This window comes from Trichechus manatus, unplaced genomic scaffold (genome assembly GCF_000243295.1).
Source record: "Trichechus manatus latirostris isolate Lorelei unplaced genomic scaffold, TriManLat1.0 scaffold00364, whole genome shotgun sequence".
NCBI lineage: Eukaryota > Metazoa > Chordata > Mammalia > Sirenia > Trichechidae > Trichechus > Trichechus manatus.
The window spans coordinates 251157-256710 of record NW_004444300.1 but is presented as its reverse complement, the minus strand read 5'-3'; positions in this window follow the sequence as shown (position 1 = coordinate 256710).

Here is a 5554-nt window from a genome sequence, read left to right as displayed (position 1 = left end):
GCTGAGAGACTGGGAAATCAGTGTCTCTTCTCCACAGCTGATGGGAATGTGTAGATACATTCATTCCGGATGGCAATTTTGCAACAGAAGTAAAAATTCTTTTAACTGTGAGATAGAAACCCTATATTTTGAAATTAATTGTAAGAAAAAAAGCAGATAAATGGACAATATATATTTGAAAAATTGTTTTACTTTACTTGTTAGTATTTTTTTTACAATACTAACTAAGTACAAACAGATTAACTTGAGAATTAAGGGACTAAGTAAGTAACTAAGTATATACTTTCATACAACGTAGGCTTTAAATATAATTATGCACGTCTACATTAACTAGCATGGAAAGATATCAATAAGTCAAGGAAACAGGTATAGAGGATAAATCTTTTCAGGGAGAGGGAGAATGACACATTGCATGAGTAAATGTTCAGGATTTACCACAAATTTCTGCAGAGAGTGAGATTTTTAATAATTTTTTTTTCTTAACTTCAAGTTGATCTGTATATTTTATTAATTTTATAATTTTAAAATAAAATGTATCCACACTAATGGAGGGTATAGTACAATTTATTTAAGAGCCATTTCCAGTACGCATATAAATAATATGACGATTAAGAGTGTTAACACGGCGGTCAAACTGTTTGCATTCCCAGCTTCTCCACTAACTAGTTGTGTGTCCTAGGGTGAGCTACTTAACTGCATGGTGCCTCAATTTCTTTTTCTGTGAAGGACAGATACTAAGAGTTTCTACCTCATATAATTGTTTTGAGGACTGAATGAGTTGAAACAAGAAAAATCAGAAAATGCTCTGACATATAGTAAGAACTCAAAGTTTTATCTAATATGGCAATTTTTTTGCAAACAGACCTAGAGTTCTTCAGATTGGGAAAAGTTATTGAGTCCTTCTGACAAACATAAAACTAGCTTTTTGGCAAACATAACGATAACATGCTTTTTCAAGTTGTGCTCAGTTGCAATGGAATAGCCATGGCATGGACATTAGTTTTTATTTTTCTGATCCTAATATTCAGAGAGAAAGGAGGTGGAAGATTCAAGATTCTTCATATACCACTTTGAGGAATATCTTGTGTTCGTTTCATAATATGATTAAAACTATAAGAATTAGACCAGAGGGTTATAAAACAACATAAGTGAATATCATTCATACAAAGAGAGTTGACAAAGGAAAAAGGGAAGCAGAAAAGATATCAAATGTGGGGAGCTAGAAAAGCAGGGATAATTATGCAACCAGGTGCCAGAGAATTAGAGCAGGTGCTCAGCCTCAGGTTTTACTTGCAGCAACTTTAAGGACTGAGAAACACAGAGGTTAACTCCTTTTTAGATTCACAATTGTTGCTCAAGACAAATAGTTATAAATAATTCTCACCATTAGGATTGAAACCAATTAACAGAACTGAGTATTAATGACCAATATTTACTCCATATGGAAACTAGGTCTTTGCACATTGGATTTTCCCAAGGGTCATGTATTAGGAGATGCAAAAAAGAGTAATAGGGAAATTGGCAATTCAACATAATGATCAGTAATTTTGCAACTGTGACAATATTTTTTCCAACTTGAGAATGTTAGATGTTCATTGAATTATTAAATGTTATCAAAGCCACTGATAATATCTGTTTGTCATTAATATCAAGTTCAAGGTCAACTATCACTACATACCCTTAATTGCTATTTTCACTTAGAGTTTTGAGAAATAATGAATTGGTATTTGAACAAATTATGGGCAATAGAGCAAATCTCCCATCTGTTCTCTCAAGGATAAAGCGAATATAGACTCATAAATTTCACCTGGGGTTTTAATATCTAAAACTATTCTATACAGAATTCTAGAGACAAATAATTTTTTGGTGTTTCAAAAAAAGACAGAGTATACTTATTGGTTAAACATGCTATGGTGGTGTTTTCAGAGACTTCAAAAACCACTGAAACAGAATGACCTACCTTGTGCTCATTGTAGGATTGCTTTGAATTCTATCTGTACAGCTGTTGCATGGAGCCCATTTAGGGTGAAGAATTGATTCATTTCCTTTTTAAATGAAAGAGAAGTTAATTAAAGCAAATGTGTTTTCTGGGGGTATTACCTGCCAGGATATCATCCTTTTTGGCCAAATGGCAACAATTTTTATACCAAATAAATTCGCTAATTCCCTATACATAAAGCTAGAAAAATAATAGCTTTTGATATAATGAGAATACAGGTAGTCCCCAACTTATGACGGGTTCCATTCTGATGACTCCATCTTAACTTGGTTCCGATGTAAATCAAACATCTCTTTTTTCTTTTATTTTTAAGTTTTCATTATTATTGCCGTTTATTATCAGTAGCTTTATAAATTCGGTCTTTATTTGTCTTTGGTAGTTGGAAACATTACATATAAATTTAAAGATATATATATATATATATATAATTGAACTTTAGATAAAGGTTTACAGAACAAACTAGCTTCTCATTAAACAGTACGTATATTGTTTTGTGACATTAGTTAACAACTCCATGACATGTCAGTACTCTCTCTGCTCAACCTGGGGTTCCCTATTACCAGCTTTTCTGTCCCCTCCTGCCTTCTAGTCCTTACCCCTGGGCTGGTGTGCCCCTTTTGTCTCGTTTTGTCCTATAGGTCTGTCTAATCTTTGGCTAAAAGGTGAACCTCCAGAGTGACTTCATTACTAGACTAAAAGAGTGTCCAGGGGCCATACTCTCAGGGTTTCTCCAGTCTCTGTCAGGGCAGTAAGTCAGCCTGGTCTTTTTTTGAGTTAGAATTTTGTTCTACATTTTTCTCCAGCTCTGTCCGGGACCCTCTATTGTGATCCCTGTCAGAGCAGTCCATGGTGGTAGCTAGACACCATCTATTTGTACTGGGCTCAGCCTTGTGGAAGCCATGGTAGTTGTGGCCTATTAGTCCTTTGGACTAATCTTTTCCTTGTATCTTTAGTTTTCTTCATTTTCCCTTGATCCTGAAGAGATAAGACCAGTGGAGTATCTTAGACGGCCGCTCATGGGCTTTTAAAACCACAGACGCTACTCACCAGAGCAGAATGTAGAACTTTTTCTTTATAAACTATGTTATGTCAGTTGAGCTAGCTGTTCCCTGAGACCATTGTCCCCACAGCCCTCAACCCAGTAATTCTGTCCCTCAGGGAGTTTGGATGTGTCCACGTAGCTTTCCATGACTTTACCCTGAACAAGTTGTGCTGGCTTCTCCAGTATTGTGTATTGTCTTATCCTTCACCAAAGTTACCACTTGTCTATTGTCTATTTAGTGTTTGTCCATCCCCACCCCTCCCCTCCCTCATAGCCATCAAAGATAGTTTCTTTTTGTGTGTAAACCTTTTCATGAGTTTGTATAATAGTGGTCTCATATAATATTTGTCCTTTTGTGATTGACTTATTTCACTCAGCATAATGTCCTTCAGTTTCATACATGTTATGAGATGCTTCACAGATTCATAATTGTTCTTTATTGTTGCATAATACTCCATTGTGTGTATGTACCATAGTTTGTTTATCCATTCATCTGTTGATGGACATCTAGGTTGTTTCCATATTTTTGCTATTGTGAACAATGCTGCCATGAACATGGGTGTGCATATGTCTGCTTGTGTGATGGCTCTTATTTCTCTAGGATATATTTCTAGGAGTGAGATTGCTGGATCATGGTATTTTTATTTCTAGTTTCCTAGTGAAGTACCATATCATTTTCCAAAATGGTTATACCATTTTGCAATCCCACTAACAGTGCGTCAGAGTTCCAATCTCCCTGCAGCCTCGCCAACATTTGTTATTTTCTTTTTTTTGATTCGTGCTAGTAATGCTGGGGTGAGATGGTATCTCAAGGTGGTTTTGATTTGCATTTCTCTAATGGCTAGTGATTGTGAACATTTCCTCATGTGTCTGTTGGACACTTGAATGTCGTCCTTGGTGAAGTGTCTGTTCATTTCCTTTGTCCATTTTTTAATGGCATTATATGTCTTTTTGTTGTAGAGGTGGCGGATTTTCCCGTAGATTTTAGAGATTAGAACTTTGTCAGATTTGTAATAACCAAATTTTTTTCTCCAGTCTGTAGGTTTTCTTTTTACGCTTTTGGTGAAGTCTTTTGATGAACATAAGTGATTAATTTTTAGAAGATCCCAGTTATCTAGCTTATCTCCTGGAGTTTGTTTGTTGTTAGTTATGCTTTATATCCTGTCAATGTCGTGTATTAGAGTCTATAGCATTGATCTGATTTTTTTCTACTCTGATCTTTATAGTTTTTGGTCTTATATTTAGGTCTTTGATCAGTTTGAATGAATTTTTGTATGTGGTGTGAGGTATGGGTCCTATTTCATTTTTTTTTGCTTATGGACATCCAATTTGGCAGCACCCATTATTAAAAAGATTGTTGTTTCCCCCATTTGATGGACTTTGGGACTTTGTTGAAGATCAGGTGACCATAGGTGGATGGATTTACATCTGGGTTCTTGATTCTGTTCCGTTAGTCAATGTGTCGGTTGTTGTACCAGTACCAAGCTGTTTTTACTACCATACTGTATAGTAGGTTCTGAGAACAGGTAGTGCGAGTCGTCCTACTTTATCCTTCTTCATCAATAATGCTTTACTTTTCCGGGGCCTCTTCCCTTTCCATATAAAGTTAATGATTAGTTTTTCCATCTCTTTAAATAATGTTGTTGCTGTTTGGATCGAGATTGCATTGTACTTGTAGATTGCTTTGGGTAGAATTGTCATTTTCACAATGTTAAGTCTACCTATTCGTGAGTATGATATGTTTTTCCATTTACATAGATCTCTTTTGGTTTCTTGCAGTAGTGTTTTGTAGTTTTCTTTGTACAAGTCTTTTACATCCCTGGTTAGATTTATTCCTAAGTATTTTATGTTTTTAGGGGCTATTATAAATGGTATTGTTTTCCTGATTTCCTTTTCATCGTTCTCTTTGTTGGTGTATAGGACTCTAACTGATTTTTGCTCATCTTGTATCCTGCTACTATGCTGAACGTTTCTATCAGTTCCAGTAGTTTTCTCATAGAGTCTTTTGGGTTTTCTACATATGGTATATCATCTGCAAATAGGGACAGTTTAACTTCTCCATTACCAATTTGGATGCCATTTGTTTCTTTTTCTTGCTCTAGCTAGGACTTCAGGCACAAAATTAAATAGGAGTGGTGATGAAGGACATCCTTGTCTTATTCCTGTTCTCAAGAGGTGTGTCTTCAGCCTCTCTCCATTAAGAATGATGTTGGCTGTTGGTTTTGTATAGATGTCTTTTATTATGTTGAGGAATTTCCCTCGTATACCTATATTATTGAGAGTTTTTATCATGAATGGATGTTGGGCTTTGTCAAATGCCTTTTTTGTGTCGACTGAGATGATCATGTGATTCTTTTCCTTTCTTTTATTTATGTGGTGGATTATGTTGATTGATTTTCTAATGTTGAACCATCCTTGCATACCTGGTATGAATGCTACTTGGTTGTGGTGTATTATTTTTTTTTGATATGATGCTGAATTCTATTGGCTAGAATTTTTTTGAGAATTTTTGC